Source organism: Trachemys scripta, chromosome 6, assembly GCF_013100865.1.
Source record: "Trachemys scripta elegans isolate TJP31775 chromosome 6, CAS_Tse_1.0, whole genome shotgun sequence".
Lineage (NCBI taxonomy): Eukaryota > Metazoa > Chordata > Testudines > Emydidae > Trachemys > Trachemys scripta.
The window spans coordinates 72990224-73015690 of NC_048303.1; the positions used below are offsets into that span (position 1 = coordinate 72990224).

General features: G+C 42.1%; 1 protein-coding gene across 3 annotated transcripts in view; it reads left to right on the forward strand.

The window, feature by feature from the left end:
- Positions 1–388: 388 nt before the first annotated feature.
- Positions 389–25467, forward strand: part of SNCAIP (synuclein alpha interacting protein) — a 101943-nt gene continuing 76864 nt past the window's right edge. The window contains exon 1 of one of the 3 annotated variants that reach the window (XM_034773925.1): positions 389–679. The gene's annotated coding sequence lies outside the window, so the exon portion shown is untranslated. Of the gene's footprint in view, positions 680–1207; positions 1335–25467 lie in introns of those variants that run through there. The other 2 variants (XM_034773927.1, XM_034773926.1) reach the window with 2 other exon arrangements.

Below are 25467 nucleotides of genomic sequence, written 5' to 3' on the forward strand. Positions count from 1 at the left end.
TGACCCACTTGAGGAGAGGGACATCGAGCCCTAGAACAACAAACACCCCACTAGTTCACCCCGGAAATCCCCCCCCCCAGCAGCTCAGGCAGGGGCAATTCCCGGAGGGGGGGAGGTGAAGGACACAGCGCCCGGCACCCCCCTAGCCCCCGGCTTTGTCCGGTTTCAGCCCCACTCTCCCTAGTGCCCGGGGCAGCGGAGCCGCACGGCCCCTGCGGTGGGGATGGAGTAGGAATGGGGCGCCCCGAGCTGAACCCGGGGTCTCTGTCACGGCGGGTTAGGGAGAAAGTGCAAGAAGCAGGAGCGTGTGCAGGGGGAAGCCAGCGGGAGGCGAGGACGGGGCGGAGCGCGGGCAGCTGCCGGGGCTGCGGGCGGCAGAGGAATGGGTGGGGAGCTCCCGGCACTTAGGCTCGCGGCGGGCAGACTCCAGCGCCTCCGCCCTGCCTGACTCGCCTCCTCCCCGCCCGGCGGCGCCTCGCCCGCTCATCACGTGGCGGCTCTCCCCAGCCCCCCGAATTCCCGGCGTGGGGAATGGCCGCGGCGTGACTGTGACGCAAGCAGCGGGCGGCCGCGTCCCCGAGCTCGCCCGGGCCGCGTTCTGCCGGAGTCCGAGCAGCGGCAGGAGCGGCGCGAACCCCGGCCCGCAGAGCAGCAGCACTTTGGCCGGCAGAGCCCCGGGGTGAGTGAGCGAAAGTTCCCTCGAGCCTGGGCCAGGCAGAGCCCGGGGGAAGGGGGCAGCGCAGGCTGCGGCTCCAAGTTTGCATTGGGGGGCCCCACCTCCCTTCCCTCGCCGCGGCGCACGGAGAGGGGGATTCCGGGCATCGCATCCCTTCCGGCAGCGCAGGCAGGGGACGGCGCTGTTTGTCTCCGGGGGAGCAGCACCTCGCCGGGCAGGGGTTAGGACAGAGCCGGTGTCTCTATAGTAACGCTGCAGCCAAGGGGTTGTTTTAGCAGAGAGATGGTTGACACACAAGAGGCAGCAGCTTCCACCGCTACCTTATGGGGCATCGATGTTCTTCCCCTCTTGGCTGGCATCCTGTCTAGTATTGCCGCTCATTGTGTCTTCCCTTTAACGAGCCACTTGGTGCAAAACGGGCACGGAATAAAGGCAGCATCACATACAGGGGGAGGTGGAGGGTGGGGTGAAACGAATACACAATAGGATAGTGTGGGAAGTGCCTGCTAACCCCTCTACCCCCGCCCCGAAATCCAGCATTCAGGACTTGGACATCCTCAGCCACCTCTCTTGCTGGGTTACAGTGTGCTTTGGTTTTGCTGCTTGCTGAAATGTGGCTCCTTTGCTTTCCTCTCCTGGTGACTTTCATCTGCAGGTGGTAAGTGAGGTAAAGGGTTATTGTGGTTGTTGTCGAAATTCCAGGTTGTGTTTATTTTAAATACAAAACAATGAAAAGGGAGAAGAAAAATTAGGAGGACGTTACTGGCAGCCACACAATTTCTACAGGAAATGCTAGCATTCTCTGCTGAACTCTGCTTGCAGAGAAGAAATAGGTTTCAGAAATAACTATTGTTGACAATTTTCAGTGTTCCTTAAACTAAATCCTGAAATATAATAGTCTATTCCTGTGGCATTTTTGGCTTGCCTGTGAATAACTGTTGAAAAAGGAGTACTCCTGTTGTTTCCCTCTTAAAACAAGCAACAGAGCCCTGTATTTCTTATCAGCATATGATTGACAGGTATCTATCAAGGAAGAAAAGCACCAAGCTCTGTAAAGAAAGAGAATGACAGCAGAAATAAAGAGCCTCTTCTCTCCCCTATAAAGTGGAGCCAGCCCAAGGTTCTGTTTTCCAAATGAAATTAGGGTTTTATCTGAGGGATTTAATTAGAGCTAAAGCATATACCGGATGTCAGTTCTCCAAAGTGCCACTGTAAAAATAATTTTCTGTGAAATTTGAAGCAAATGCAAATGTATTTGTGTTCTGTTCTGAGCTCAGACATCTCTTGTGGGAAAATGGTTTTAAACACTGAACATGTTCTACTGGTACGTATTGATAGTTAAAAGAAAATGTAAGAAAAGTTTGCTGTTTTTATACTGTAAGGAAATGTTAGTGGAAACAGCATTTATTTAGTTCTAAGAACAGTAACTATAGGTCTATCTGATAGAAGGACTGCATCTTAGATTACAGTTAAATTAATTCAAGGCTATTCTAATAACATAGGGTTGAAATTTACAAACTGTTTACTCAAGCTGATATCCGTGGGAGTCCTTGTAGGAGTAAAAACACCGTGGATGAGTAAGAGCTGCAGAGTCAGGCTCTTAGCATATAAATTGGCTCTGAAACATACTAAGGGTACGTCTATACTTACCTCTGGGTCCGATGGTAAGCAATCGATCCCGGATCGATCCCGGAAGTGCTCGCCGTTGACGCTGGTACTCCTGCTCCGCGAGAGGAGTACGCGGAGTCGACGGGGGAGCCTGCCTGCCGCATGTGGACCTGCGGTAAGTTCGAACTAAGATAGTGAATAACATAGCTGAAGTTGCATATCTTAGTTCGAAGTGGGGGGGTTAGTGTGGACCAGCCCTAAGGCTTGATTTCAGTGTTGCCAGCTCATGATATTTGATGTTTGACTTAAAGCCTCAGCACATGGAGACAATTGATTGTAAGCTTAATATATATATAGAGAGAGAGAGTTAGGGCTTTGCAACAGAGGCAGTTAATGCGCACTATAAGGGAACCTTTAGTGCACACCAGCAGGATGTACATAGACCAGTTAATGTGCATCACATTAGTGCACTGTGGAAATCAGAAATCACACCCCTGTAGTGCATATTACCCCGCCATGTAAAAAGCCCTAAGTTTGTTTCTAGCCTTATGGTTGCAAAGAAAAGCTTGGAAATATGATCCCAGTGCACCCTAAAGAGTCCAAAAAACAGAAGGCAAATAAAAACAGCCCACATTTTATTAGTCTTTAAAATGTCATGATTTTTAAGCCATGATTTTTGAACATTAGGATTGGCACTACTGTCTCTTGCTTTCTTTGAAGTCACTGGGAGCAGGATCAGATCCTCCAATTGGAAAATAAAAATAATTCCACTTGGTGCAGTTAGGCATGATTCTGCAAACATGTATTTCTCTGGTCAGTCCAATGGCACGAGGTCTAGTTGCAAACCTTTATAGGATCTAAGTCAAGTCAGTAGGACTACTTGAGTAAACAGGCTGAGTACTGAGCAGTATTTAACCCAAAGTATAGAGAAAATATTTTTTTTCATTATTAGCCTTTTTAGTTAGAAAAATGCCATTTGTAATAGAGCTATACAGACAGGCTACTCCTCTTTGCCCAATCATTAACTCAGTCATAACCCAGCAACTAAAAACCTATTTCAGATCTTTATGAATTGCCATGTAAGTCTTCCCTGCCTCTTTGAGCCAGGGAAAGCAGATGTGCCTTGCAGCATGCCCTGAAGGTTTATAAAGTCTAACTGTTCAGAATGAGGGAATGGTAGAGGGCAAGATCCAAAGCTGAGGGACCCTCACAAAGAATCTCCTGCTAGATGCCTTCTTAAATGAGTGGGTTCCAGCTTGGGCACCCCTGCTGATCTCAGCTGTGGCTTTGTGGCAAGTAAGTTAGATATTAGGTAATGCTCTCATTTGAAATAATTGTACAATAGAGTCTGCTCTTTGATATCAGTGATTCTCCTGCAGTGGGGAAAAATCGCGAGAGTATGACCTAGTTTCTTTTGGGCTACATTTTGCCTTTAAGGTAAAGAAAGCTCTGTGTAAGGAGTGGTGTGTAGGTGCACCTCATCAAATGGACCAGTGGGAGGCACTGTGCTTGAGAGAGGCACCTTTTAGTGGGACAGTGCTTGTTCTGGTTCCTTTTGTGTGCTTTGAGGAGAACTAATTTGCAACACACTTTTATGAGATGCAGCATACCCCCTCATGCTTCCAAACAGATCTGGTCAGTATAAGGTGAATGTAGTAGAGCGATGGCTCAGTTTGCTGCCCATCTCCCCACTTGCTCCAGAGGAAGAAACATTTTGGGTGATCCACTGAGCATCAGGAGCAGTGATCCAGGAGGCACTAACATGGTACATACAGGGAGGGAAGAACCTTGGTTTTCTCTATGAGCTAAGCATAATCTAGCCCTTTGATTTTTACTCTGACCTGAAATAGAGGCTTGCTGGCATGCAGTTATTTTAATAAAGTCTTTATAATGAACCAGAGCTACCAACATTTTGCTGTATATAATTCAGAATACTTAAGTATTTAACACAGCATGAAATAATCATTTTCACTGTCAAGATGAAAAATATGTCAAAAAGTATTTGAGAAGTGTTGTATCTTGAATGAAATGTGAAAACAAGTAGACTGACATAGTAAACGGAGCTTGGAGCCGGCCAGTGGTGGTGTTGGTGTTTTGCCAGATACAAGGTATTTCTTTGTCAAAGGGGTAAGGGATGGTTCACATGGCCGAAGAAGTGGGTATTCATCCATGAAAGCTCATGCTCCTATATGTCTGTTAGTCTGTAAGGTGCCACAGGACTCTTTTCGGCTTTTATGGAGCAGGTGCATCATTAAAAACACAAGGGAATAATCCTGCAACAACAGGACTGTTGTCACTATTAAAATAGGATACATGCATCAGATACACTATTGATCCTGGTGTCACAGAGGAGTTCTTTGCTGGTGGGGAGAAACAGGCACATAAATATTCTGTGGAATTTCTATCTGTCTTGTAATTTCATCTTCAAATATAAAGTTACCAGTGATATACAATATAAAGAAGCTACAGTTACCAAAAATAGCTGATACGCATTTCGACTTTCACAGGTTGGTTAGTACGGAGATCATCCTTTGCTGTGCACAAGTCTTATTCTTGTTTTTTAAAGAACAGTTTAAGAAGTACCTAAATGCACCAAATTTGTGTTCAAAATAGTTTTGTAAACAACACTATTATGTTTTTAACAGCATTTTGTATTTTTCTATATTTAATTTTAAGATGTAAATAGGTTATTCTAAATTGTTCCTTTATCAATATTTCCCCCTCTCTCATATGGGTTCATGTTAGTTGTTTTCTTGTCCATGCTAGACTGTTGGCCTTTTCTCTTTATCTATAGAAAGGGGAAAAATTGTTATTCTAAACAAATTTAGACTAACTTCAATCAAATGCTATTATTGATGCTGTTGTATATTCAGATATTGTTCTTAAAGCATATTCTTTAATTAAGCTGAGTACTAACATATCATTTTGGAAACTCATGTTTTGAGCACTGGATACAATATAATATTTGTGCTTGTTGCTAGGACCTGAGCAAAAACTGTTCTTGTGTTACAGAAAGGAATGACCAGGAAGTGGATGTATGCTTAACACTATTATTTGATTTATTTTTACTTAAAACAGATTTAAAATGAGATGTAAATGCATTTTACAATGGCTAGTAAAAAAAACAAATTTGATTTTATACTATATCTTTGAACGTGGTGCATGTTTTTGCCTAGCTACAGTAGAATTGCGATAACCTGGACTTCTTGGTTAGTGCTCAATATGTTTGAATTAATAGTGTTCTGATAATAGGAGTCAATCAACAGAGACAGTATAACAGGGAAACATGTTGGCAGTTCATTAGAAGAAGGGGGGGAGAGAGAATCAGCTATTGAGTATCCTATTGTATAGCACTTGTGTTACATAGCACCAGGATGAAATGTTTGACTAAAGTAATTAGGTTGGCATAAACTACATGATGGTTGTTTATTAATTTTTTTCTCATGTATCCTTTTTGTTACCTGTGCACAGCATATTAAGTGATCCTTAGGAAAAGGGGAATTGACTTTTAAATTATTATATGATGAGGGTAATTGATGGTTTAACATTCTGGCTATTAGAAAGACACCCGACAAAGTGGCTAGCCCCACAAATTGGCCTACCTTTGTAATTGCACGCTATTATAAGGCCTTGTCTTCACTTACCGGAGGGTCCGACGGCACGCAATCGATGTTCTGGGATCGATCCCGGAAGTGCTCACAGTCGGCGCCGGTACTCCAGCTTGCCGAGAGGAGTACGCGGCATCGACTGGGGGAAACTTCCTGCCGCGTCTGGACCGCGGTAAGTTCGGACTAAGGTACTTCGAATTCAGCTACGTTATTAACATAGCTGAATTTGCGTACCTTAGTCCGAAGTGGGGACTTAGTGGGGAGTCCGAAGTGGGGACCAGGCCTAAGTCTTATCTTCAGGAATGTCTACATCCATTTAGTTTGCAAACCAGTTTTTCTTGCTGCACCCAGAAGTCTAAAAAATAATTACATGTATGATATATTGTTAAAAAGGTAAATGGAGCAGTTCATACATTATAGGTAGGGTACATTTTAGTTGCGGGTATTTTTACTAAAAGTCATGGACAGGTAACAGGCAGTAAACAAAAATTCATGGCCCGTGACCTGTCCATGACTTTTACTAAAAATACCCCTGACTAAAACTTGGTGGCGGGGGGGGGGGGGGGGGGGGGGGGGGGGGCCGCGGGGGGGGGCGGGGCCGGGGGGGGCACAGCCCATGGGGGCGCTGTGGGTGCGTTGGCCTGGGGTGGCGCCGCAGGTGCTGGGGAGGGGAGCGCAGCTGGGGTGGGGGAGGAAGCTTGGGTGCTGGAGAAGGGTTGGTAGGGCTGGGGCAGGCTCCCTACCTAGCTCCTGGGAAGCGGCGACCCCAGCTCCTAGCTCTATGTGCTGCTTCCTCTCCACCCCAAGCCCCAGTTCTGCAGCTCCCATTGGCTGGGTACGCGGCCAATGGGAGCTGCGGGGGCGGAGGCAGCACATGGAGCTAGGAGCTGAGGGAGGGGAGTTGCTGTCACCCTTCCAGGGAGCCCCCACCAGGTAAGCATCGCCCCACACCCCAGCCCTGAGCTCCCCCACATCCAAACTCCTGCTGCTGAGGGGCAGGGTTGGGGGGCCCGAGACTGCCCCAGCAGTGGCCAGTGCGCCTGGCCCACCAGCTGCTGGAGATGTTCAGGCGGCCCCCGTGCCAGGCGCACTGGCCACTACAGAAGTCACAGAAGTCACGGAATCTGTGATCTCCGTGACAAACACGGAGCCTTAATTATAGGATAAGAGGCTGTGCATATGCTTTTATTTGTTTAATGTTAGTCTATCAAGTTGTACTTTTGCTAGTTTGTTGATGTTGTTTATTAATTTCTGGAAGCAAGATGGTTCTGTTTACAAATAATTTTAATGAAAAGATTCGTGAAAATAAGATCTTCAGGGGTCTGACCATCACAAGGATTAGTATGAGGCTACAAAGTCTTATACCTGTTGGTTATGAATATAAATCTGGTTTTTGTCAATTAATTGTCCATTACTACCAAAAGCAGTAGTTGTCTCATAACCATTCGGTAGCCATTGTGAAAAGCATTGGTGGTGTCAGTTTAATTCCAAGCAGATAGATTTTCACATCAAAATTGGCACCTTGAAACTGATATTCTCATTAGAATAAATCAAAGATTACATGGGCATAAATAATGAACTACCAACTCTCCACCGAGAAGTAGTGCCGGAGGGTCTTAGCATATTAGCAAATGGTATATTGAAATTTGTACTGTGATTTCCCATGTTGTACCCAATTTGTGGATAAATTGACCTGCAGTCTATCTACATGGCTGATCGTTTCATTTAAAATCAGTTATTCCTCTTACTCTAGGGGCCCCTTCAAACCATCCTCCAAGCTCCCATGGTTTCTCTTCTCCAAACCACTTCTGTGGACCTTAGTAGTGCTACGGGAGCTCTCCCATAACCGTTTACCAGAGAGTAAGAGCTGAGACAAGGGCTTCTGTGCACCTGCAGTTCACTTTTGAACATGCATTTAAGTTAGACAAGCATGCTTGAGCAGTGCACTTTTGGTGTGCATTTTGGCTGTGATTCAGCAAAGCACTTAAACACACGAGTCTCTGTTCAGCAAAGCACTAGAGCATGTGCTTAATTTTAAACATGCATAAATTCCTTTAGTCACATGTTTTCCCAACTGAAATAAGATGTACAGGAATGGGGCTTTCTGTCAGCCAAGCCAGCTGGCATCCTCAGCCCACAGGATGGTAGTCCCATTCCTCAATACAATAAAGTCATGGTAGTAGTTTGTAGAAAGGTGGATTTAAAATCTGCAGTAGTAGTTTCTGGATTATGGGATTCTTTGGTGAGGGGAACTAAAAAAGTCTGTGGCGAATTCAGGTAAATTTAAAAAATAGTTGGTATTAGTTATTAAATAAAGCTTTGGGTGTGGGGGAGGTATTGTAGACTGTGACAGCTGTTGAGGTTTTTGGCATCTAAGGAGGCATGAGAGATGGGTTTTGGTACCCATGATGCAGGAGAGGCTTTGGGTAGCTCTTTTTTTCTTCCCAGTTTTAGGCCAATGCAAAAATAAGTTTGGAGTGAGAGGTCATGAATTCAGCAGCCTCTGCCAACAACTAGCTGCCCCACAGTATATCGTTCCAGGCTCTGCTACTGCAGCCAACAGGGATGGATAAATATGTTACTGATAGTTTGATGTTTCTATTAAAATTATAGGCATTGCAATAGTTGTTACTAGTGTGGCTGCTTACATTATTCTGAGTTAACACCCAATGAAGTTGAATGGGAACATTTCACATCTCTCTTAGGGCATGTCTTCACTAGCAACGTTAAAGCGCTTCCGTGGCAGTGCTTTAACATGTCTATGTACACATGGCACCAGCTCTCCCAGTGCTATAAAATAACCTACCTCCACGAGGGAAGTAGCTCCCAGTGCTGGGAGCCAGGCGCTGATGCACTGTCTACACTGCCAGTTTACAGCGTTGAAACTTGCAGCACTCGGGGGTATTTTTTCACACCACTGAGCGAGAAAGTTGCAGCGCTGTAAAGTGGCAGTGTAAACAAGGACGTAGTATTATTGCATTATGCTCCCTACAGTCTTTGAAAACTGTGTCAGTGTACATTTGATTCCTGTATGGACATTTTTCTTCAAAACCATAAGGGCTAGAGACTTATTTTTACATAAAAGTTTAGAACCTGGAGTACAATTATGCAGCAGTTTCAAAAAGGGCAATTATGTGGCTATTTATGAGGGAACATAAATACATGGTCTTGACTAAAGCAATGACTTCAACTATACTGAAAGAACCTGTATTTATCTCATTTTATAGAAATGTTTGTTATCTTTTTGCGTATATCAGGAAAGAGACCCACATTATAAAGAGCTGTGTTATTGTCAGTCAAATTCTCTATTATTAAAGTATCCCATATTCTTAACGCTGGTATTTTGTTCAAAAATATGGTATTTAGATATGCTGCTGTTTAAGACACTTCTTTATGGCAATAATATTTGACATTAATAGGTCATACACCAAAATTTGATATGGAGGTATTTGTAATGGAAATAAGTTTGCTCTTCCTCCTATTTAAAAAACAAAAACAAATGTAATTTAAGAAAGTTGAGGCAGAAACCATAGTTTCTAAGGATGAGGATGAAACAGAAAAAAGGTGAGCTTGTGTAAATGTTCCATGAGCCACAACAATATATTATGCAAAGACTATGGTGATAAATCAAAAATTAAGAAATAGGATGCAACAAAATGTGTTTCTGTGAAATAACACATGCTTTGGTGACAGAAGGTGAAGCTGAGCTTTTCAGGCTGGTGGAATGTCACAGCTTATTTATATGCCAAGATAAAAATATTCTCTTTAGATTGGGGTTCTCAAACTGGGGGTTGGGACCCCTCAGAGGGTCGAGAGGTCATTACATGGGGAGTTGCAAGCTGTCAACCTCCACCCCAAACCTGCTTGCCTCCAGCATTTATAATGGTGTTAAATATATAAAAAACTGTGTTTAATTTATTGGGGGGGGAGTCACACTCCGAGGCTTGCAATGTGAAAGGGGTCACCAGTAAAAAAGTTTGAGACCCACTGCTTTAGATAAATGACTAAATAGAAATAAATTCCATTATTCAAATTGCAGTTGTGGTTAAAAAAAAGTGATTGTAAAAATGTTACCTTAATCCTTCCATTACCTGCTGCTCAAGGAAAAATAGCAGCACCGTTTAGTGGATTAACTAGGAGCAAGGAATTCCTAATGCTGGCTCTGACTCTTTGATGTCAAATAAATCTTTGTCTCAGTTTACCCATTAGTAAAATGGAGAAAACCTGACCAGTGTACTGAATTTACTCATTATAAAGGGTGCTAATAGCAACATCTGTTTCCAATGTGGGGAGCTGATAGAGACCTAACACTTAGTTGTCTAACACTTTCCATTAGAAATGACTCTTGCAACCCTGTCTTGAGAAGCTCTAACACCTCCATTGTTTGCAGTTTGGATCATTTAAGTTCAGCAGGAACAAAGCACTGAGGTCTTTCTTTGGCCCATGAAATATATCTCATGAACAAAGTCCTTCTTTGGCCCATGAAATTCCATTCAAGTTTGGCTGATGCATAAATTTTTGAAAATTGCTATTTTCTTTCTGTTGCATTGTCAGCAGAATTTTGGCAGCATGTCAAAATAATAACTGAATATGAACAATGAAATAATAACTGAATATGAACAATGAAATAATAACTGAATATGAACTGAATAATGAAAGGCCAGCCCCCTGCAGCAGCACACACTGCACTGTGATCCCTGGAAGCAAGACAGTCTCCCCAGGAAGAAGTTGTAAAGAGTTGGAGATGGTCCATAGTTAGGAACTGGTACTTTGTGACCTACATTCAGTTTCCTGCTCTGCCTCAGATTTCCTTTGTGATCATGGTCAAATCTCTTACGGCCAGATTTACAAAGGTATTTAGGTACCTAAACATGTAGATAAGCATCTACTGGGTTTTTCAATAGTGCCTAAGTAGGTTAGGCCACTGCACATCTATCTGCATCTTTAGGTGCCTAAACCCCTTTTTAAATCTGGCCCTCAACCTCTCTCTCTGTACCTCTGTTCCCCATTTGTAAAATAGAAATATAGCATTCCTCTTCCTAATAGGAGTGTTGTGAGGATTAAATGCATTGAAGATTGTCAGATACTCAGATATGCTACAGTAATGGGGATCTTGTAAGTACCCTAAATAAATAAGATAGAGTGGAGGAGAGAGAACTGGGCTGGGCTCCCCCCAACAATCTTTCCCTCTGGAGGTGCTAGGTGGGTAAGAAGCTCCCCCACTTCCTGGAACAAGGGAAGAGAGATGGCCAGACCAGGCTCCCCTCCCAGACTCAGCAAGTCACCTCAGCAATCCATTCCACCCCACTCCCGGGGAAATGGCCTTTTGCTGCCAGCTAATGTAGTTAGTCCTATATTTCAAGTCATGCTAAGGTTAAGGGAACAAATTTTATACATGGAACTCTTGTTACAGTTGCATTTTTTTTTTACCTTTTTCTTTTAAAAAAAAAAACCAACTAGGAAATCACATACAGAATTTTTAAAGTACTGTCATTTAGGTTACAAAGTCAAATACTGGAAAGATAGGAAATGCCAGAATTAAGCCTGTGGCCCCATAATTCAGACCCCTTGTGTGTATACATTGCAATAAAGTCTTCAATCTGCCTATTTCAGTGCACAGGCTGCACAATGCTCATATAATGAATCAGGGTTGGGTGGTGGACAGAATTGTAAGCTGTCATGGGATAAAAGGGAAGGTCCTATCATGGATCAGTAACTGGTTAAAAGATAGAAACAAGGAGTAGAAATAAATGGTCAGTTTTCAGAACGGAGAAGGGTAAATAGTGGTGTCCCTCAAGGGTCTGTAGTAGGACCAGTACTGTTCAAAATATTCATAAATGATCTTGGAAAAGGGGGTAACAGTGAGGTGGTAGAATTTGCAGATGATACAAAACTACTCAAGATAACAGTTAAGTCCCAGGCAGACTGTGAAGAGCTACAAAAGGATCTCTCAAAACTGGGTGACTGGGCAACAAAGTGGCAGATGAAATTTAATGTTGATAAATGCAAAGTAATGCACATTGGAAAGCATAATCCCAACGATATATATAAAAGGATGAGGTTGAAATTAGCTGTTACCACTCAAGAAAGAGATCTTGGAGTCATTGTGGAGTGTTCTCTGAAAATATTCACTCAATGTGCAACTGAAGTCAAAAAAGCTAACAGAATGTTAGGAATCATTAGGAAAGGGATAGATAATACCGAAAATGACATATTGCCTCTATATAAATCAAGTATGCTCACATCTTGAATACAGTATGTAGATCTGGTCGCCTCATCTCAAAAAAGGTATACTGGAATGGGAAAAGGTACATAAAAGGGCAACAATAATGATTAGGGATATGGAACAGCTTCCATATGAGGAGAGATTAATAAGACTGGGGCTTTTCAGCTTGGAAAAGAGACGACTAAGGTGGGGATACAATAGAGGTCTATAAAATCATTACTGGTGTGGAGAAAGTAAATAAGGAAGTTATTTACTCCTTCTCATAACACAAGAACTAAGGGTCACCAAATGAAATTAATAGGCAGGAGGTTTAAAACAAACCAATGGAAGTATTTCTTCACACAATGCACAGTCAACCTGTGGAACTCTTTGCCAGAGGGTGTTGTGAAGGCCAAGACTATAACAGAGTTTAAAAAAGAACTAGATAAGTTCTTGGAAGATAGGTTCATTAATGGCTAGTAGCCAGTATGGGCAGGCATGCAAAACCATGCTCTGAAGTATCCTTAGCCTCTGTTTGTCAGAAACTGGGATGGGCAACAGGGGATGGATCACTTGATGATTACCGGTTCTGTTCATTCCCTCTGGGGCACTTGGCATTGGCCACTGTTGGAAGACAGAATACTGGGCTAGATGGACCATTGGTCTGACCCAATATGGCTGTTCTTATATAGGATCCTTGCCTCATTTGTTCTCTAAATTAGAAAGTCTTTGGATTGTAAGGCAGGGGGCTGTAGGAAGAGAAGGAGTGGTTAAGACAGACAAATACCACATGGGACAGCTCAGTTCTATCTGTGCCTCTCTTACAGTTTTCCTATGTGATGCTGAACAAGTAACTTAAGCCAGAATTTTGGCAGGTGGCTAATTGTGTATCCTTCGTTTTCTGAGTGCCCAAGTTGAGCCATTTGGGGCTTAATGTACAGAAGTGCTGCTGAGTACCCTGGCAATGGTTAAGTGCAGGTCTGGTGATATGGGCAGAAGATGGGGAGTCATGATGTCCTGAGCTCTGATCTGTGTCTGACAGTGATTCTTTTGTCTCTTTGTCTCAGTTTCTCCATTTGTAAAATGAGATTTATAATCCCCTTCTATTTTGTAGTTTAAATAAATTCATTAATGCTTTTAAGGTATTCAGATATTATAGTGAGGACACTAATAAAGGCAACGAGGAAGTGAATTATTTTGCATTCATTGCTGCAGATGGATGGGGTGCAGTAAATGAGGCAGGAGCTACTACTTGAAGGATGAGGAGAAACGTTTCTAAACAGTGGCCCTATTCCCTGAGTACTCGCCTGCTTGTGCACTGAATGAGGCAGGGGTCCTGTGGAAAAAATAGCATGTGATGTGTAATTAAGACTGTTTCTTAATGTATATGCACAAGGGGCTGAATTAAGAAAGCACATGCAACATGAATTCAGCCATTTTCGAACTTTCTAGTGTTTGACTTCAAAACCGAGACAAAGTTCTTCTAACGAAATTTAAAAAAATATAATTGTTTTGAGATTCTCTAATGGAAGGCAAAAAAGTAGAAATGATTATTATTTTATTTAAGTCATGTCTGCTGTCTGCTCAAAACAAATTTGTGTGTTTGTTTTTAACACTAGCAACACTATAAAGCCAGTATACTGTAGCTGCAGAAGTACAAATTACATTCTCTTTTTCATTAATATAATTAAAAATTTCAGGTAAGCTGTGATTCCAGAAGGCCACATTCTGATTTCAGTTATATAGGTGTAAATCTGGAGTAATTCCAGAGAGGTCAGTGGAATTATTCCAGATAGGGATGAAAAAGTTTAGCTGGTTAACTGGCAAGCATCAGTCTTATCGATTTTGGTTAACGATTAAACTCTGCTGCTGCCCTGCACCCAGGATTCCGCTGCCGCCCCATGCCCGGCATCCTGTTTAACCGATAGAATTTTAATAGGTTAGACTGTTACTATTTTTAAACCCTATTTACATCCCTAATTCCAGACTCCTACTGAGTGCAGAAACTATCTCATTATTTATTTATCTCATTTATTATTTTGATGATGTCTTAAAACTAACTGAAAATAACAATATTTAACTTTTTAAGCACTCCTGCAAACTCTCATACACATCCCTCTCATAGAAGGTGATGTATAAGGCTGGTCATTTATTTATCATGACAAAAAATGACTGTCATCATTTTAAATTAATAAAAGTCATAGCATATAGTATTGCATATAATATATAATTGTTTTGGAAATTATGAGAAAGTTTAGATATATTTTACTTTGAAATATATTGTTTAATATTTTTTAATAATATTTAATTACTTTGGACATATGGTGTCAAATTTGTAAAAGTTAATCGAGCAATCTCACTGGGTAGTGGGTGGGTCTAGTGACAAAGTTTTTTAAAAAGCCCTAAAAGTCATGGGTGGTTTGGGGTTGTGGTTTTGTTTGTTTGGTTGGTTGGTTTTTTTTGGGGGGGGGAAGGGCTCGGGGCTCCAAGACCATGATATGCATAGATTTACAACCTTTATAATGTGCCTCCATTCTTGTGTACTGCTAGCTTCTCACAAATGCTTTTGACCACACTGCAAATAAATCTTACTAGCATCATTAGTAAGTTTCACTTGCAATGCAATGGTGTTTCTCTTTTTCCTTTGTTTATTAGAGTTTGCCAAATGATACTTACAGATGTCACCTGTAATTTTCATTTTGCAGATGGCAGAGCTGGCAGACTATAATGGACTAGGTTGTTCAAGTCAGAAAAAGGAGTATGCAAAAGGAGAGGAATTGGTAATAACAACATGGCAGGACAGGGAAAGAAGGATGATACAACAGATGGGACAATATGGAAAGAGAATGGTTCCAGCTGACATTCAGTGCTTTTACATGCGAGCAAGGAGATACAGATGATTTTACACAAATTATGGATAAATTTGGGAGATACTGTAACACCTGGAGATATGTTACTTAGGAGAGACATTATTTTAAATTAATAATTAATGGTAATATGAAGCAAAAATCATCTCAGCATTAGATATAGGACATGCATTTTTGGCAAGCAAATTTAAATGAGTTAAGCTCTAAATTAATAACTTTTAAATCACTGTTTTAATGTTGCAATTGTAAGTGAATGGCATTTGGCATTAATTCTGTTCCCAAGATATTTTAAAAAGTAATCACACAAACCATTGCGGGATTACAAGACATTGAAATTCTAATGGATGATTATTTAATTTGGCTCAGGGAACTTAGAGAACACAATGAAAGATTTTGGGAAATGTTGCAGAAGTACCTCTCTGTGAACTTAAAAAAAAAAAAACCCAACCAATCCAGGCCTCAGCAGTAGCTATTTGTATTTGATATGAATTGAGCAAAGATATTTTAATTATTGAATCAGTTAAAATAAAAGTTCTAGTTCAAATATCCATTGCACAATGTAAAATGTATCTACGGAGACTTCCAGATCTGATTATGGTCAGTAAGAGAATTGCTGAATAAGGACATTGTCTCGTATTGGGAAGACAGTCAGAAACAGACATTTTATTAATTAAATCACCATTTCAAAACATTTCAGTTATAATTACAGTATTTACCTGAACTTTTTACATTGTTAAGGCTACAGTTTTGGCATGGAATTTTTTGGTAAATTTCATGGAAGAGGTGTGTGGGGAAAAAACACTAAGTCACAGAAAGGTCAGCAAATAATGTAAAAAGAAGAACAGGAGTACTTGTGGCACCTTAGAGACTAACAAATTTATTAGAGCATAAGCTTTCGTGGACTACAGCCCACGAAACTTCACAAGTGGGCTGTAGTCCACGAAAGCTTATGCTCTAATAAATTTGTTAGTCTCTAAGGTGCCACAAGTACTCCTGTTCTTCTTTTTGCGGATACAGACTAACACGGCTGCTACTCTGAAACCAGCAAATTTTCACTACATCAGTATACCCACAAGCATAGTGGGGGGTGCTGAAAGATGAGGCCGAGGGTAGGGAATTGGCAAGAAAGCTGTATTGACCCTGCATTGGTGGCTCCTGTCCCAGAGGACTGGGCATGGGTTATGTACGTTCATCAACCATTCAGGAGGCATGGTGTAACTGACACTTTACAATATGTTGTATTTCATCTAGAACAAGTAATGTTTGATGTAAAGAGTAATGGCTTATGGTAGAATCACACTAATTTTGGAAATTATAAATGTGAACCAAGAATCCTTTAGCATTCAAACAGTTAATTTCCTCTCCGTTTTTTGACTGTACATTTAAATATTCACACAAGCTTCTATTGTTTCATTGCTTACATTAACAGGGTACAGTTTATGTCAGATAATTTAGGAGCACTGTAAGTTGATCTCCTGATTATCATCTAGTAGCTTGCCTTCCGTTTTAAGGAAAAGGAATAAGCAGTGGCTTTTATGTGGAGTTCACTGTATTTCAGTTGCTAGTAATCTTTGAAATAATGAAGTGAACTACAGATAATCTTGACATGAAATAGTACAGCATTTTATGTTTCTCTTTGTGTTCCAAGCAACCATGACTTGATCCATATAAGTCTTTTGTTCACTCTCAAATCTGAGTTTAATGGAGGATTTACAGAAATATTGGACAGCACAAGTATTTGTGTATGATTGATGCAGTGTTCTGTATATATCGTATAGTTCTGCATTATAAATTATTTGGTGTTTTAGTATTAAAAACAGATGAACATATAGCTTTAGCATTATTATATATGCACAGGAGATGGATACAGTAGATTCCACTTATTAGCAACCTCTCTGTTCTCAGCAAAAAGTTGCTATAATTCAAAGGTTTGCAGGGCTTCAGCCAGGGAAGGAAGTGCCCAGGACACACTGAGCCAAAGTCACTAGGGCTGGGCCAGGGCTCAGCATGGTGGGCACAGAGAAGTACCCGGCAGACCTGTGGGCCCTCCCCCCGCCCCCATGTGTCCTTGCTCACTGTGGAAAGTCTCTGCCTTTCCTGTGGCTGTCCTGACCTCAGCCTCCCCTCCCAGATATAGGCAGGGTTGCAGCCAGGGCACACAGGCCAAAAAGCTGTTCATAAGCAGCAAGCCTGTTGCCAATATCAGAGTCCCATTAACATTAAAGTCAATGGCATGGGATTGGTTCCCAGCAAAATGTCCCTGTTAACCAGAAGTTGTTAACATCAGGATTGCTATTAAGTGGCATCCACTGTATATGCATATATAGTGTGTGTGTTTGTGAATTCTGAGCATCCTCAAAATGTACTAAAAATGTGTTGTTCATTCCTGCCAAGAGCCACGAGTCAGTGGAAAATAATTGGTAAAATCATCTGAAATATACACATTCACAATTTGTTAATATTAATCTCTTAAATGCAAGTTGCAGATATTTACCCATTAATTTTATTTTTAGTGATATTTTGAAGCTCCTGAGAATTCCTGTTTGTGAATTTGCTGCATTGACACTGATATTTAAAGTAGCCTAGAAAATGTAGATAAGTTAATAAATATTATTTTATATTATTAAGACTTACTGACAGGTTATAAAGGTTTATGAAGGATGGAAAGCAAGGTTGCTGGCTTTTGATTTGAGAATATCACTTTGTGAATGCAACTTTTGTGTTTTACTTGCAATGTCATAAATTCAATCTGAAATCACAATTATTGTATATGTATTTTTTTAAGAGTTGCAGTTTTCACTCAGAGTGACTGTTGCACTAAAATTTCATAGCAAGTGGTGAAAGTAAGTGTGTATCTTTTAAGCCTATTTCATTAAGCAATATTTTCAAGTCTGTGTCCAGTTCTCGAGAATGACAAAAGTATAGATTTGTTCAGTTTTAGTGTTTTTGCACACTCAGATTTCTAGAAAGAACTTTGTCAAACAAAGTTTGTATATGGATGTGTTATTTTAACCTGGGTTTAGAATTATAATTAAATTACCAGTATTCAAAACAAATGTATTCAGAGATATTTTTAGTAGGCTTGTTTAAGAAAATATTTTTGTAGACTGTAAAAATTACAGTGAAACACTTACTAGCTGTCCAATTTAAACATGAAGCATTGCACATTAATTGCTCAAAAATATATCAGTGGCATAGTTCCCACTGCATTATGCATACTTTATTTTATTATTGATTGGTCTCAATTTTGCTTCTAACTTAACTTCTTTCCCATTCATATCGTTGTAGGTCCTGTAATTCTTTCTTTACTTGGTCCTTAATTTTAGTCTGATCATTTCTGTCTCATGTCTTTGATGTTTTTCTAACATTTAAAACAGAAAATGTATGCTTTCTTGAAGGAGCTGTAGCTTGTAGATTGCTGAGTGCCTTTTGTGAGTTCAGAGTTCATATTTGGGACCTTATTCTGCAATATGACTAATCCCCTTTTTATCTGAATAGTCCCATTCATTTCAATGAGATTATTTATGTAAGTAAAGTTGCAGTATCAACCCATTGGCTTGGATTTGACTCCTACTGTCACGCTGCCTGGTATGGGACACAGCTAAGAGTGCCAATCTCAGTTCAGACTGCCAGAAAACAGGGCACGCACCCCAAACTGGTGGTATATTCTATTAAGATTTCACCAAGTCAGTAACAAATGTGTGCTTCCAGAATGCTGTACTAGCTATTATGGAGCCACAGACAGTCCCCTTCAGGCCCTCTAACCCCTCACACACCACCCAGAAAAACCAGACTTCTGTGATAAATTATTATTAAAACCACAAATCACATATATTGGGTTCTTCCAGTTCCAAAGAACCAGACACTCACCCCAGATCAATATGTACTTCTGGATCTCACTCAAAAACCATGCTGGTAGACAATCTTTTAGTAAACTAAACTGAAGGTTTATTTTATTTTATTTGTATTTATAATCAACTGTAATGTATATGATTCACTTTAACCATTTAATAACTCTCTCTATTTTTTATATATATATAATGTGTGTGTGTGTGTGTGTGTGTGTATAATAGAGAGAGTTATTAAATGGTTAAAGTGAATCATATACATTACAGTTGATTTCAGAGTTTGTAGATCAAAATAATATCAGTGATATTAAATCTGCTAGTTTGCAGTAAGTCTCTCTGGATCACCCAAAAGATTGGGGGTCCTCAGTCCATTATTCAAAGCTTCCCTTTGTTAGATATCATAGTTAAGGCTGTGAGTCTGTCACAAAAGTCATGGATTCTGTGACTTTCTGGGACCTCCGTGACTTCTGCAGCAGCCAGTGCGGCTGATCTAGGAGCCGTCTGAGCAGCTCAAACAGCCTCTGGGTCAGCTGCACCAACCGCTGCAGAGGCAGTCTCGGGCCACCGCCTGCCCCCCACCAGCAGCAGCAGCAGGAGTTTGGGTGTGGGAGGGGGCTCAGGGCTGGGGCAGGGGTTTGGGGTGCGGGAGGAGATAAGGGGTCTGGGCAGCACTTACCTCAAGGAGGGGCTCCCCAGAAATGGCGACATGTCCCTCCACTCCTTGGTGGAGGCGTGGCCAAGCAGCTCTACACGCGGCCTCTGTCTGCAGGCACTTGGTTCCCGGACAATGGTAGCTGTGGAGCCAGTGCTTCGGGTGGGGGGACAGCGTGCGGAGCTCCCTGGCCACCCCTCCACCTAGGAGATGAGAGACATGTCGTTGCTTCCAGGCAATCGCGTGGAGCCACGTAGGGAGCCAGCCAGCCCCCCCAAACGCCTCCAGCACCAGCGGGGGTCCCGGGCCACGCGCTGCCGCCTGCCTCCCCCCAGCACCAGCGGAGGTCCTGGGCCATGTGCCACTGCCCGCCCATCCCCCAACAGCAGCAGGGGTCCCAGGCCATGCATCACCACCCGTCCCCCCCCCCCGGTATCAGCAGGGGTCCCGGGCTGACCCCCCATGCCCTGAGTTCACCCTGGCATCCCTGGCCCCCTGCCCCAGAACACCCACAGAGCCCCTGGGCCACCCCCTTCCCCAGAGCACCCAAGTTTTAGTTAGGGGTATATAGTCATGGACAGGTCACGGGCCGTGAATTTTTGTTTACTGCCTGTGACCTGTCCATGACTTTTACTAAAAATACCCGTGACTAAAATGCAGCCGTTTTGGAGCATAGGCTTTCGTGGGTGAATACCCACTTCGTCAGAGCTCTGGAAATTTCACCCACGAAAGCTGATGCTCCAATACGTCTGTTAGTCTATAAGGTGCCACAGGACTCTTTGTCGCTTTTTACAGATCCAGACTAACATGGCTACTCCTCTGATAATTGGAATAGTTGATTATCCTTAATGGCCCATCTTCCATGGCTGACTGATCTTAATGTAAACCTGTCTTACAATATGTTCGAGATACAGACACATAGCAAACATTCATAACTTCATATACAATGACAATGCATGCATATAAATAGGATAACATTGTTCAACAGATCACAACTTTTCTAGTAGTATCTTACAAAGCATACTTTGCATAGGATTTATCACAACTGTGCAACAGGGGTTCTGCATCAGTGGTTATACCGTAGTGTAAGCATGGTCATCTTTCTTTTTATACAGTGTCACACCTACAACTGAAGGTTGGGATCCCAAGTCCAAAAGTTAAAAATCCAAAGAAGTTTTATCCTTCCTTTTTTAGTTTTTAGAATGTATTTGAGTTGATTGGTGTAGTGGGGAGGAGAGAGAGAACAATATTATGTGGTGATACTATAAGACAGGATTTATTAAATTTAATTTAGATTTTCAATGGTAATGTGAAAAATGTAAGTTTTATAAGCAATAATAAGAAAAAAAAAAACTTTTTCCTTAACAAGAGATGTTTGAAGCCAATCAGGATGCTGAAAAACTAAAGCACTTATAAAAAATCCGTTCAAAATATTTGCAAATCCCAGTTTTGCTACAGACATTGGATCCCTGGAAAGCAATATGATACGTAACTTCTCCTTGAGGGAAAATACCCCCATAAAACTGAGAAGACAACAAAATAACATGTATTGTATTTACCTTTGCCATAACCCTTAAGAAAAATGAAAGTAGTTCTCTTTTTAATCTTTCAAACTGAGTTTAGGGGATATTTAATAAAATGTATTTGGGCTTTTTATTGCATACCCCACTGACAAAGTATGATCTACTCTTCAGTGCCCAGCCCCGTCTGAGAGAGGTGGTGGTTTGGAGCTAGTGCAGCTAATCCCAGAACTACTACTTCATTCTTTGGCTAATGTGCAAGAGCAAGTCAGCACCTTGTTTCCTGTAAACTCAGGTGGATTTTCGAAGTGTTGAACTGGGATGTGCACAGATGTCTTGACTTGTACAGTCTGAATGCTTTGACCCCCAACTTAGTTTATTGTACTTGACTCTTTGAGTTGGTAGCACAGTGCAGTGCAGTCTGTTACGTGCGTCTCAGCTACATTAGTAGCCAATCATTTTTAGCTGTGTGGTGTAAATCTGAAGTTCAAGCTCTGTAGCATATAAATCAGGGGTTCTTAAACTGGAGGTTTGGACCCCTCAGGGGGTCGCAAGGTTATTACATGGGGGGTCACGAGCTGTCTGCCTCCACCCCAAACACCGCTTTGCCTCCAGCATTTCTAATGGTGTTAAATATATAAAAAAGTGTTTTTAATTTATAAGGGGGGTCACACTCAGAGGCTTGCTATGTGAAAGGGGTCGCCAGTACAAAAGTTTGAGAACCACTGATCTAAATTCATGTAGGTATTTTTTAATAGACTTGCTCATTCTGTGCACGTCTAGATTTCCAAATATGAGCAGTCTGTTTTCCCACCTGGTAGGCCTATCAGCTGATTGTAATAGATCGAAAGGACTCTGTATACAGCTTCAGGGTCTTCCTATTGGAAATAACCATGTAAATGATCCTGATGCATTCTTATAGATTTTTTTTTTTTTATTACAGACCATGAGTAATGTTCAGACAAATGAGAGATTGGAAAACATCACTCTACAAAATAGAATATGGTTTGTCTAGTACTTCAGTATTGTGCTCTATCACAATTTGAAACAATTGATTAAAGGGACAAGTCCTTACATCTTAGTGTCTGTAACATTTAAAATTCTGTGGGTGTGCCTGGTCTCCTATTGAAACTCAGCCATAACTCCCATTATTAGTAAAGGGAGTTCTGTGTGTGAATTTATAGTGAAATAATGTGTACAACCAACTCTGGAAAGCTAACTTCACAAGGTAGCCTCCAGTTCTCCCTTCAGGGAAGGATTCCTGAGCATGTACAGGGGGAGAAGATGTGGCTTGCAGTTCTAGGCTCCCTGGTGATATTAGGTTCTGTCTTTGCCATTCCTAGGGCAGTTACATAAGGAGCTAGTCATTACATATATCGCTCTGGGTCCTTCTAACACCAGGAGGGCTCCTCAGAGAGCGAGAGAGAGAGAGATGTAGCTACATACTTTCCTACATGGAGCTTTCTGCGTTCCCTTTGACAGAGCTAAAAAGCATAGACTGAGGAATTAATTCTGAGGGCAGTGGAAATATGCTGGTTCTTCCATATATGTCAGGGTATGTGTAAGTGTTCATGCCCCTTATGCACGTGAGATCAGTTGTTTGAATAGCAGTGTTCATCAGAGGTGCACATGTGCCCTGTGCCGCCTTCTGCCTCTGTATGAGGGTATAAAGGGTGGAGTGGCCCCAACCCTTTCTGTTCCCTCTTCTTACCTGCGGTAGTGAGATGGGACCTTGTTGGTGTCCCATCTGCTAGTCTGTAGCTCCAATTAAAATTCTTCAGAACTCTTATACTTCACACATGGTGGACTGTTGTGAATGAACGTGACCCATTTGGCCTGATTTTGGATGGTCAGACCCTCTTTTACACCCCACTTTATAGGGCATCTCGACATAGCAGACTCTAAGCTTTCAGGCTTCAGTCCCTGCCCTTCCTATGGTGGGCTGATCTCTTTAAAAGATGGGCACAGGAGGTGCCTCTTCTGCTTGGGCAAGAATAATTTACTGGTAGATGCTCAGTATACCAGTCACTCTCTTTGAGAGCTTGCAAGTTGTGGGATACTCAACTGAAGCTTTGTTTCCTGGATCAATCAATGACTGTCTCTTCAGATCCCATAATAGGTACAAGAGCATAGCAGGTACCGGGGGTGAGGGGTTGGGGAACCATCCATGACCAGCCCATCTAGCAAATTTGTGATGCCTAAAATTAGCATGGAGAAGACTCCAGCAGCGAACAAAGACCCAGAACTGCAGTTGGTACCATCAGCATGGAAGCTAGCGCTGTCACCTTTGGTACTGAAGTCTGGCAGTGAGAGAGGCTGCCAACTTGCGGCGAGAGATCCATGCTAGTTCTAATCTAGCTAGCATGCTAAAAATAGAAGTGGTGGGAGAGCCTCGCTGCTGAAGTACAAATCTTTCCAAGATGCTGAGTATGTACAGCTACAGAGAGGATACTTGTGCATCGTTTTCTTGCCATGAGCCTTCCCGCTACAGTGATCTCCAGGCCATTTATATGCCTTTTCACAAATTTTTCCTTGTCTCAAGGTCAGATGGTACAAGGCTCATCCTGGTAGCTCCATACTGTCTGAGTCAGTTTTGGCCATCAAACCTATTGCAAATGTCCTGTCAGCTTCCCAACCATTTCGCAGACCACCTGAACGAAATAGCTTACAATTATGGTCATGTATTGCACTCAGACCCAAAGTCTTTGCACCTAATTGCTTGGCTATTGGGCTGGTTGAGCACTGCTGACAGAAACTGCTCCTGTTCAACAATTCTTATCCAGAGCAGAAAGCTGTCCACTACAAAGTCCTAGTCCTTGAAATGAAAAAAGATTCTTCATATGGGAAGCCTAACACCATTTAGACCCAGTAGAGGCTCAGACACAGATGCTGGAACTAGGAGTGCTGGGGGTGCTGCTGTACCTCCTGGCTTGAAGTGGCTTCCATCATATACATTAGAAAGCAAAATGTGGCAGCAGAAAATGCTTCAGTGACACAAACTGCCCTTGGCCTCTGCTCTGAAAGAGATGGAGCAGGCCAACACTGCCCACATATTGGAAGGAGATGGGACAAACATGTCCATGAGATGGGTTGAACCTGCACATCTCCCGGGCAGCTTCCACCATGAAATTTCCTGCCAGTTGTGGCTGGAATTGTAAACTGCTTCTCCGAATGGAACCTGGTTGTGGATTCCACCTTGAGAGCAGCTACTTGTGTGAGTGTAAAAAATATCCCTCTACCCCATAGGGGTAAACTGACTCTAGTATGTTGGAAAATTTGAATATTGTCTGACAGCATTACCCAATGCTGCATATATTTCCAGTAAAGTTATGATTACACTTGTATTTTGGTCATGTGCCAAGACTGATGGTGTGTTTGAGATGCAGAAAATTATATTAATAAAAATGGAAATTATAGTGAGACTACACACAAAAACAAACTTTCCTATGACACTGTTGTTTGCTTAAAAACTAAACAGTATACAGTTAAAACCAAATTATGTGCTCAGATTTTAAACTAAATCTAACCAATCACTGTTTTTCCTTACTTGTACATTGTGGAAAACTAAATATTTGCTTTTGAAGCTAAGCTTCTGTCTTCTGAACATCTTCTGCTAGCATTTTTCTCAGTAAATAGAAGTATTCCAACCTCTGTTCACTAGCTAGGCTCTTCTGTGGTTAGAAAATAGGCGTACCGCTTGCTATCTTTTTTCGTGGAAGAAGTGGAGAATGTGGAGCTAGGACATATTTTACTTCCTATAATTGCCTTCAGCAGATTGGACCTAGGCCTGGCACAGCAACACTCCCTGATGGGCACAATAGCAGACCCTATCCTTGGGAGTGCAGGGACTGCCCCCTCTTAACACTATCTGGCATACAAACCACCCCAATGGAGGCAGGGGACTAAGTGGAACTAGAGCTGGTCAGGTGGCAGCAGGCTGTCCCTCCCAAAGGGTTGGTTCACTGTGTGCTCTACCTCTATATGCCAAGCAGCTCAGATAGGAATTGTTTACTGAAGCATAGTCCCTCCTGGAGTGCCTCTTAGGCAGCATGGCTCTGTGCTTTTTCCAGTGCAGACCAATGACTAAATGCCACACTCAGACCTCAACTGAACAGTAGTCTGATCAGAATCACCTTTTTCCATATGGAGATGTTGTTGTGCAGAAAGCAGAAATACAATGGGTATAGAAAAAGAATAAAACTACTGGTGTGTGAAAAGATGTTTGGTGACAAAGCAGAGCAGGATGGTTCTGAAACAATTATGAAGGGACAGGTTTGTTACAATTTGGTCAGGGCCAGCTCCAGGCACCAGCCCACCAAGCATGTGCTTGGGGTAAGGTGACCAGATGTCCCGATTTTATAGGGACAGTCCCAATTTTTGGGTCTTTTTCTTATATGGGCTCCTATTACCCCCCCACCCCCGTCCCGATTTTTCACATTTACTGTCTGGTCACCCTAGCTTGGGGCGGCGCCTGGAGGGGGAC